The sequence below is a fragment of the Schistocerca gregaria genome, unplaced genomic scaffold, assembly GCF_023897955.1.
Source record: "Schistocerca gregaria isolate iqSchGreg1 unplaced genomic scaffold, iqSchGreg1.2 ptg000526l, whole genome shotgun sequence".
In the NCBI taxonomy this organism is placed as follows: domain Eukaryota; kingdom Metazoa; phylum Arthropoda; class Insecta; order Orthoptera; family Acrididae; genus Schistocerca; species Schistocerca gregaria.
The window spans coordinates 9869708-9880927 of NW_026061925.1; positions in this window are offsets into that span (position 1 = coordinate 9869708).

The window sequence follows — 11220 nt, forward strand, 5'->3', positions numbered from 1 at the left end:
TTACTGGCTATTACATCAACTTAGAAGCTTCATCTGTGTTCTACTATGGTGCTTTTAGTGTCTCCGCATACCGCAGCATGCGACATAGCTTTGTAGACGATAAGTACAACCGTTTCAGAGAGAAGAGCGGCCAATGTGACGATCTGGCTTTAAGTCGATTCGATAACAAATGACGAAAACGGACGGATTTCTCAGGATTTAATTACATATGAACACTTTTCACATTCTCCCGTGCAACTCGGCTACTAGTCCTCCTTTCATGCAGAATCTTAAGGTTCTAGCTCATGTCCAAGGCACCAAAGCCAGCTAAAAAGTCAATAATCAATACCTAAAACTTGAATTCTACTACTTCTTACTGGCTATTACATCAACTTAGAAGCTTCATCTCTGTTCTACTATGGTGCTTTTAGTGTCTCCACACACCGCAGCACGCGACATAGCTTTGCAGAAGATAAGTACAACCGTTTCAGAGAGAAGAGCGGCCAATGTGACGATCTGGCTAAAAGTCGATTCGATAACAAATGACGAAAACGGACGGATTTCTCAGGTTTTTACTACATATGAAAACTTTTCACATTCTCCCGGGCAACTCGGCCGCTAGTCCTTCTTTCATGCAGAATCTTAAGGTCCTAGATCATGTCCAAGGCCCCAAAGCCAGCTAAAAAGTCAATAATCAATATCTAAAACTTGAATTGTACTACTTCTTACTGGCTATTACATTAACTTAGAAGCTTCATCTGTGTTCTACTATGGTGCTTTTAGTGTCTCCGCATATCGCAGCACGCGACATAGCTTTGCAGACGATAAGTACAACGGTTTCAGAGAGAAGAGCGACAAATGTGACGATCTGGCTTTAAGTCGATTCGATAACAAATGACGCAAACGGACGGATTTCTCAGGTTTTTACTACATATGAACACTTTTCACATTCTCCCGTGCAACTCGGCTGCTAGTCCTCCTTTCATGCAGAATCTTAAGGTCATAGCCCATGTCAAAGGCACCAAAGCCAGCTAAAAAGTCAATAATCGATACCTAAAACTTGAATTGGACTACTTCTTACTGGCTATTACATCAACTTAGATGCTTCATCTGTGTTCTACTATGGTGATTTTAGTGTCTCCGCATACCGCAGCACGCGACATAGCTTTGCAGACGATAAGTACAACCGTTTCAGAGAGAAGAGCGGCCAATGTGACGATCTGGCTATAAGTCGATTCGATAACAAATGACGAAAACGGACGGATTTCTCAGGTTTTTACTACATATGAACACTTTTCACATTCTCCCGGGCAACTCGGCTGCTAGTCCTTCTTTCATGCAGAATCTTAAGGTCCGAGATCATGTCCAAGGCACCAAAGCCAGCTAAAAAGTCAATAATCAATATCTAAAACTTGAATTGTACTACTTCTTACTGGCTATTACATCAACTTAGAAGCTTCATCTGTGTTCTACTATGGTGCTTTTAGTGTCTCCGCATACCGCAGCACGCGACATAGCTTTGCAGACGATAAGTACAACCGTTTCAGAGAGAAGAGCGGTCAATGTGACGATCTGGCTTTAAGTCGATTCGATAACAAATGACGAAAACGGACGGATTTCTCAGGTTTTTACTACATATGAACACTTTTCACATTCTCCCGTGCAACTCGGCTGCTAGTCCTCCTTTCATGCAGAATCTTAAGGTCATAGCCCATGTCAAAGGCACCAAAGCCAGCTAAAAAGTCAATAATCGATACCTAAAACTTCAATTGGACTACTTCTTACTGGCTATTACATCAACTTAGATGCTTCATCTGTGTCCTACTATGGTGATTTTAGTGTCTCCGCATACCGCAGCACGCGACATAGCTTTGCAGACGATAAGTACAACCGTTTCAGAGAGAAGAGCGGCCAATGTGACGATCTGGCTATAAGTCGATTCGATAACAAATGACGAAAACGGACGGATTTCTCAGGTTTTTACTACATGCGAACACTTTTCACATTCTCCCGTGCAACTCGGCTGCTAGTCCTCCTTTCATGCAGAATCTCAAGGTCCTAGCTCATGTCCAAGGCACCAAGGCAGCTACATGGTCAATAATCAATACTTAAAACTTGAACTGTACTACTTCTTACTGGCTATTACATCAACTTAGAAGCTTCATCTGTGTTCTACTATGGTGCTTTTAGTGTCTCCGCATACCGCAGCACGTGACATAGCTTTGTAGACGATAAGTACAACCGTTTCAGAGAGAAGAGCGGCCAATGTGACGATCTGGCTTTAAGTCGATTCGATAACAAATGACGAAAACGGACGGATTTCTCAGGATTTAATTACATATGAACACTTTTCACATTCTCCCGTGCAACTCGGCTGCTAGTCCTCCTTTCATGCAGAATCTTAAGGTCCTAGCTCATGTCCAAGGCACCAAAGCCAGCTAAAAAGTCAATAATCAATACCTAAAACTTGAATTCTACTACTTCCTCCTGGCTATTACATCAACTTAGAAGCTTCATCTCTGTTCTACTATGGTGCTTTTAGTGTCTCCACACACCGCAGCACGCAACATAGCTTTGCAGAAGATAAGTACAACCGTTTCAGAGAGAAGAGCGGCCAATGTGACGATCTGGCTAAAAGTCGATTCGATAACAAATGACGAAAACGGACGGATATCTCAGGTTTTTACTACATATGAACACTTTTCACATTCTCCCGGGCAACTCGGCTGCTAGTCCTTCTTTCATGCAGAATCTTAAGGTCCTAGATCATGTCCAAGGCACCAAAGCCAGCTAAAAAGTCAATAATCAATATCTAAAACTTGAATTGTACTACTTCTTACTGGCTATTACATTAACTTAGAAGCTTCATCTGTGTTCTACTATGGTGCTTTTAGTGTCTCCGCATATCGCAGCACGCGACATAGCTTTGCAGACGATAAGTACAACGGTTTCAGAGAGAAGAGCGGCCAATGTGACGATCTGGCTTTAAGTCGATTCGATAACAAATGACGAAAACGGACGGATTTCTCAGGTTTTTACTACATATGAACACTTTTCTCATTCTCCCGTGCAACTCGGCTGCTAGTCCTCCTTTCATGCAGAATCTTAAGGTCATAGCCCATGTCAAAGGCACCAAAGCCAGCTAAAAAGTCAATAATCGATACCTAAAACTTGAATTGGACTACTTCTTACTGGCTATTACATCAACTTAGATGCTTCATCTGTGTTCTACTATGGTGATTTTAGTGTCTCCGCATACCGCAGCACGCGACATAGCTTTGTAGACGATAAGTACAACCGTTTCAGAGAGAACAGCGGCCAATGTGACGATCTGGCTATAAGTCGATTCGATAACAAATGACGAAAACGGACGGATTTCTCAGGTTTTTACTACATGCGAACACTTTTCACATTCTCCCGTGCAACTCGGCTGCTAGTCCTCCTTTCATGCAGAATCTCAAGGTCCTAGCTCATGTCCAAGGCACCAAGGCAGCTAAAAGGTCAATAATCAATACTTAAAACTTGAATTGTACTACTTCTTACTGGCTATTACATCAACTTAGAAGCTTCATCTGTGTTCTACTATGGTGCTTTTAATGTCTCCGCATACCGCAGCACGCGACATAGCTTTGCAGACGATAAGTACAACCGTTTCAGAGAGAAGAGCGGTCAATGTGACGATCTGGCCTTAAGACGATTCGATAACAAATGACGAAAACGGACGGATTTCTTGGGTTTTTACTACATATGAACACTTTTCACATTCTCCCGTGCAACTCGGCAGCTAGTCCTCCTTTCATGCAGAATCTTAAGGTCCTAGCTCATGTCCAAGGCACCAAAGCCAGCTAAAAAGTCAATAATCAATACCTAAAACTTGAATTCTACTACTTCCTCCTGGCTATTACATCAACTTAGAAGCTTCATCTCTGTTCTACTATGGTGCTTTTAGTGTCTCCACACACCGCAGCACGCAACATAGCTTTGCAGAAGATAAGTACAACCGTTTCAGAGAGAAGAGCGGCCAATGTGACGATCTGGCTAAAAGTCGATTCGATAACAAATGACGAAAACGGACGGATATCTCAGGTTTTTACTACATATGAACACTTTTCACATTCTCCCGGGCAACTCGGCTGCTAGTCCTTCTTTCATGCAGAATCTTAAGGTCCTAGATCATGTCCAAGGCACCAAAGCCAGCTAAAAAGTCAATAATCAATATCTAAAACTTGAATTGTACTACTTCTTACTGGCTATTACATTAACTTAGAAGCTTCATCTGTGTTCTATTATGGTGCTTTTAGTGTCTCCGCATATCGCAGCACGCGACATAGCTTTGCAGACGATAAGTACAACGGTTTCAGAGAGAAGAGCGGCCAATGTGACGATCTGGCTTTAAGTCGATTCGATAACAAATGACGAAAACGGACGGATTTCTCAGGTTTTTACTACATATGAACACTTTTCTCATTCTCCCGTGCAACTCGGCTGCTAGTCCTCCTTTCATGCAGAATCTTAAGGTCATAGCCCATGTCAAAGGCACCAAAGCCAGCTAAAAAGTCAATAATCGATACCTAAAACTTGAATTGTACTACTTCTTACTGGCTATTACATCAACTTAGATGCTTCATCTGTGTTCTACTATGGTGATTTTAGTGTCTCCGCATACCGCAGCACGCGACATAGCTTTGCAGACGATAAGTACAACCGTTTCAGAGAGAAGAGCGGTCAATGTGACGATCTGGCTTTAAGACGATTCGATAACAAATGACGAAAACGGACGGATTTCTTGGGTTTTTACTACATATGAACACTTTTCACATTCTCCCGTGCATCTCGGCAGCTAGTCCTCCTTTCATGCAGAATCTTAAGGTCCTAGCTCATGTCCAAGGCACCAAAGCCAGCTAAAAAGTCAATAACCGATACCTAAAACTTGAATTGTACTACTTCTTACTGGCTATTACATCAACTTAGAAGCTTCATCTGTGTTCTACTATGGTGCTTTTAGTGTCTCCGCATACCGGAGCACGCGACATAGCTTTGTAGACGATAAGTACAACCGTTTCAGAGAGAACAGCGGCCAATGTGACGATCTGGCTATAAGTCGATTCGATAACAAATGACGAAAACGGACGGATTTCTCAGGTTTTTACTACATGCGAACACTTTTCACATTCTCCCGTGCAACTCGGCTGCTAGTCCTCCTTTCATGCAGAATCTCAAGGTCCTAGCTCATGTCCAAGGCACCAATTCAGCTAAAAGGTCAATAATCAATAGTTAAAACTTGAATTGTACTACTTCTTACTGGCTATTACATCAACTTAGAAGCTTCATCTGTGTTCTACTATGGTGCTTTTAGTGTCTCCGCATACCGCAGCACGCGACATAGCTTTGTAGACGATAAGTACAACCGTTTCAGAGAGAAGAGCGGCCAATGTGACGATCTGGCTTTAAGTCGATTCGATAACAAGTGACGAAAACGGACGGATTTCTCAGGATTTAATTACATATGAACACTTTTCACATTCTCCCGTGCAACTCGGCTGCTAGTCCTCCTTTCATGCAGAATCTTAAGGTCCTAGCTCATGTCCAAGGCACCAAAGCCAGCTAAAAAGTCAATAATCAATACCTAAAACTTGAATTCTAATACTTCTTCCTGGCTATTACATCAACTTAGAAGCTTCATCTCTGTTCTACTATGGTGCTTTTAGTGTCTCCACACACCGCAGCACGCGACATAGCTTTGCAGAAGATAAGTACAACCGTTTCAGAGAGAAGAGCGGCCAATGTGACGATCTGGCTAAAAGTCGATTCGATAACAAATGAGGAAAACGGACGGATTTCTCAGGTTTTTACTACATATGAACACTTTTCACATTCTCCCGGGCAACTCGGCTGCTAATCCTTCTTTCATGCAGAATCTTAAGGTCCTAGATCATGTCCAAGGCACCAAAGCCAGCTAAAAAGTCAATAATCAATATCTAAAACTTGAATTGTACTACTTCTTACTGGCTATTACATTAACTTAGAAGCTTCATCTGTGTTCTACTATGGTGCTTTTAGTGTCTCCGCATATCGCAGCACGCGACATAGCTTTGCAGACGATAAGTACAACGGTTTCAGAGAGAAGAGCGGCCAATGTGACGATCTGGCTTTAAGTCGATTCGATAACAAATGACGAAAACGGACGGATTTCTCAGGTTTTTACTACATATGAACACTTTTCTCATTCTCCCGTGCAACTCGGCTGCTAGTCCTCCTTTCATGCAGAATCTTAAGGTCATAGCCCATGTCAAAGGCACCAAAGCCAGCTAAAAAGTCAATAATCGATACCTAAAACTTGAATTGGACTACTTCTTACTGGCTATTACATCAACTTAGATGCTTCATCTGTGTTCTACTATGGTGATTTTAGTGTCTCCGCATACCGCAGCACGCGACATAGCTTTGCAGGCGATAAGTACCACCGTTTCAGAGAGAAGAGCGGTCAATGTGACGATCTGGCTTTAAGACGATTCGATAACAAATGACGAAAACGGACGGATTTCTTGGGTTTTTACTACATATGAACACTTTTCACATTCTCCCGTGCATCTCGGCAGCTAGTCCTCCTTTCATGCAGAATCTTAAGGTCCTAGATCATGTCCAAGGCACCAAAGCCAGCTAAAAAGTCAATAATCAATATCTAAAACTTGAATTGTACTACTTCTTACTGGCTATTACATTAACTTAGAAGCTTCATCTGTGTTCTACTATGGTGCTTTTAGTGTCTCCGCATATCGCAGCACGCGACATAGCTTTGCAGACGATAAGTACAACGGTTTCAGAGAGAAGAGCGGCCAATGTGACGATCTGGCTTTAAGTCGATTCGATAACAAATGACGAAAACGGACGGATTTCTCAGGTTTTTACTACATATGAACACTTTTCTCATTCTCCCGTGCAACTCGGCTGCTAGTCCTCCTTTCATGCAGAATCTTAAGGTCATAGCCCATGTCAAAGGCACCAAAGCCAGCTAAAAAGTCAATAATCGATACCTAAAACTTGAATTGGACTACTTCTTACTGGCTATTACATCAACTTAGATGCTTCATCTGTGTTCTACTATGGTGATTTTAGTGTCTCCGCATACCGCAGCACGCGACATAGCTTTGCAGACGATAAGTACAACCGTTTCAGAGAGAAGAGCGGTCAATGTGACGATCTGGCTTTAAGACGATTCGATAACAAATGACGAAAACGGACGGATTTCTTGGGTTTTTACTACATATGAACACTTTTCACATTCTCCCGTGCATCTCGGCAGCTAGTCCTCCTTTCATGCAGAATCTTAAGGTCCTAGCTCATGTCCAAGGCACCAAAGCCAGCTAAAAAGTCAATAACCGATACCTAAAACTTGAATTGTACTACTTCTTACTGGCTATTACATCAACTTAGAAGCTTCATCTGTGTTCTACTATGGTGCTTTTAGTGTCTCCGCATACCGGAGCACGCGACATAGCTTTGTAGACGATAAGTACAACCGTTTCAGAGAGAACAGCGGCCAATGTGACGATCTGGCTATAAGTCGATTCGATAACAAATGACGAAAACGGACGGATTTCTCAGGTTTTTACTACATGCGAACACTTTTCACATTCTCCCGTGCAACTCGGCTGCTAGTCCTCCTTTCATGCAGAATCTCAAGGTCCTAGCTCATGTCCAAGGCACCAATTCAGCTAAAAGGTCAATAATCAATAGTTAAAACTTGAATTGTACTACTTCTTACTGGCTATTACATCAACTTAGAAGCTTCATCTGTGTTCTACTATGGTGCTTTTAATGTCTCCGCATACCGCAGCACGCGACATAGCTGTGCAGACGATAAGTACAACCGTTTCAGAGAGAAGTGCGGTCAATGTGACGATCTGGCTTTAAGACGATTCGATAACAAATGACGAAAACGGACGGATTTCTTAGGTTTTTACTACATATGAACACTTTTCACATTCTCCCGTGCAACTCGGCAGCTAGTCCTCCTTTCATGCAGAATCTTAAGGTCCTAGCTCATGTCCAAGGCACCAAAGCCAGCTAAAAAGTCAATAACCGATACCTAAAACTTGAATTGTACTACTTCTTACTGGCTATTACATCAACTTAGAAGCTTCATCTGTGTTCTACTATGGTGCTTTTAGTGTCTCCGCATACCGCAGCACGCGACATAGCTTTGTAGACGATAAGTACAACCGTTTCAGAGAGAAGAGCGGCCAATGTGACGATCTGGCTTTAAGTCGATTCGATAACAAATGACGAAAACGGACGGATTTCTCAGGATTTAATTACATATGAACACTTTTCACATTCTCCCGTGCAACTCGGCTGCTAGTCCTCCTTTCATGCAGAATCTTAAGGTCCTAGCTCATGTCCAAGGCACCAAAGCCAGCTAAAAAGTCAATAATCAATACCTAAAACTTGAATTCTAATACTTCTTCCTGGCTATTACATCAACTTAGAAGCTTCATCTGTGTTCTACTATGGTGCTTTTAATGTCTCCGCATACCGCAGCACGCGACATAGCTTTGCAGACGATAAGTACAACCGTTTCAGAGAGAAGAGCGGTCAATGTGACGATCTGGCTTTAAGACGATTCGATAACAAATGACGAAAACGGACGGATTTCTTGGGTTTTTACTACATATGAACACTTTTCACATTCTCCCGTGCAACTCGGCAGCTAGTCCTCCTTCATGCAGAATCTTAAGGTCCTAGCTCATGTCCAAGGCACCAAAGCCAGCTAAAAAGTCAATAACCGATACCTAAAACTTGAATTGTACTACTTCTTACTGGCTATTACATCAACTTAGAAGCTTCATCTGTGTTCTACTATGGTGCTTTTAGTGTCTCCGCATACCGCAGCACGCGACATAGCTTTGTAGACGATAAGTACAACCGTTTCAGAGAGAAGAGCGGCCAATGTGACGATGTGGCTTTAAGTCGATTCGATAACAAATGACGAAAACGGACTTATTTCTAAGGTTTTTATTACATATGAACACTTTTCACATTCTCCCGTGCAACTCGGTTGCTAGTCCTCCTTTCATGCAGAATCTTAAGGTCGTAGCTCATGTCCAAGTCACCAAAGCCAGCTAAAAAGTCAATAATCGATACCTAAATTTGAATTGGACTACTTCTTACTGGCTATTACAACAACTTAGATGCTTCATCCGTGTTCTACTATGGTGATTTTCGTGTCTCCGCATACCGCAGCACGCGAAATAGCTTTGCAGACGATAAGTACAACCGTTTCAGAGAGAAGAGCGGCCAATGTGACGATCTGGCTTTAAGTCGATTCGATAACAAATGACGAAAACGGACGGATTTCTCAGGGTTTTATTACATATGAACACTTTTCACATTCTCCCGTGCAACTCGGCTGCTAGTCCTCCTTTCATGCAGAATCTTAAGGTCCTAGCTCATGTCCAAGGCACCAAAGCCAGCTAAAAAGTCAATAATCAATACCTAAAACTTGAATTCTACTACTTCTTACTGGCTATTACATCAACTTAGAAGCTTCATCTCTGTTCTACTATGGTGCTTTTAGTGTCTCCACATACCGCAGCACGCGACATAGCTTTGCAGAAGATAAGTACAACCGTTTCAGAGAGAAGAGCGGCCAATGTGACGATCTGGCTAAAAGTCGATTCGATAACAAATGACGAAAACGGACGGATTTCTCAGGTTTTTACTACATATGAACACTTTTCACATTCTCCCGGGCAACTCGGCTGCTAGTCCTTCTTTCATGCAGAATCTTAAGGTCCTAGATCATGTCCAAGGCACCAAAGCCAGCTAAAAAGTCAATAATCAATATCTAAAACTTGAATTGTACTACTTCTTACTGGCTATTACATTAGCTTAGAAGCTTCATCTGTGTTCTACTATGGTGCTTTTAGTGTCTCCGCATATCGCAGCACGCGACATAGCTTTGCAGACGATAAGTACAACGGTTTCAGAGAGAAGAGCGGCAAATGTGACGATCTGGCTTTAAGTCGATTCGATAACAAATGACGCAAACGGACGGATTTCTCAGGTTTTTACTACATATGAACACTTTTCACATTCTCCCGTGCAACTCGGCTGCTAGTCCTCCTTTCATGCAGAATCTTAAGGTCATAGCCCATGTCCAAGGCACCAAAGCCAGCTAAAAAGTCAATAACGATATCTAAAACTTGAATTGTACTATTTCTTACTGGCTATTACATCATCTTAGAAGCTTCATCTGTGTTCTAGTATGGTGCTTTTAGTGTCTCCGCATACCGCAGCACACGACACAGCTTTTCAGACGATAAGTACAACCGTTTCAGAGTGAAGAGCGGCCAATGTGACGATCTGGCTATAAGTCGATTCGATAACAAATGACGAAAACGGACGGATTTCTCAGGTTTTTACTACATGCGAACACTTTTCACATTCTCCCGTGCAACTCGGCTGCTAGTCCTCCTTTCATGCAGAATCTCAAGGTCCTAGCTCATGTCCAAGGCACCAATTCAGCTAAAAGGTCAATAATCAATAGTTAAAACTTGAATTGTACTACTTCTTACTGGCTATTACATCAACTTAGAAGCTTCATCTGTGTTCTACTATGGTGCTTTTAATGTCTCCGCATACCGCAGCACGCGACATAGCTTTGCAGACGATAAGTACAACCGTTTCAGAGAGAAGTGCGGTCAATGTGACGATCTGGCTTTAAGACGATTCGATAACAAATGACGAAAACGGACGGATTTCTTAGGTTTTTACTACATATGAACACTTTTCACATTCTCCCGTGCAACTCGGCAGCTAGTCCTCCTTTCATGCAGAATCTTAAGGTCCTAGCTCATGTCCAAGGCACCAAAGCCAGCTAAAAAGTCAATAACCGATACCTAAAACTTGAATTGTACTACTTCTTACTGGCTATTACATCAACTTAGAAGCTTCATCTGTGTTCTACTATGGTGCTTTTAGTGTCTCCGCATACCGCAGCACGCGACATAGCTTTGTAGACGATAAGTACAACCGTTTCAGAGAGAAGAGCGGCCAATGTGACGATCTGGCTTTAAGTCGATTCGATAACAAATGACGAAAACGGACGGATTTCTCAGGATTTAATTACATATGAACACTTTTCACATTCTCCCGTGCAACTCGGCTGCTAGTCCTCCTTTCATGCAGAATCTTAAGGTCCTAGCTCATGTCCAAGGCACCAAAGCCAGCTAAAAATTC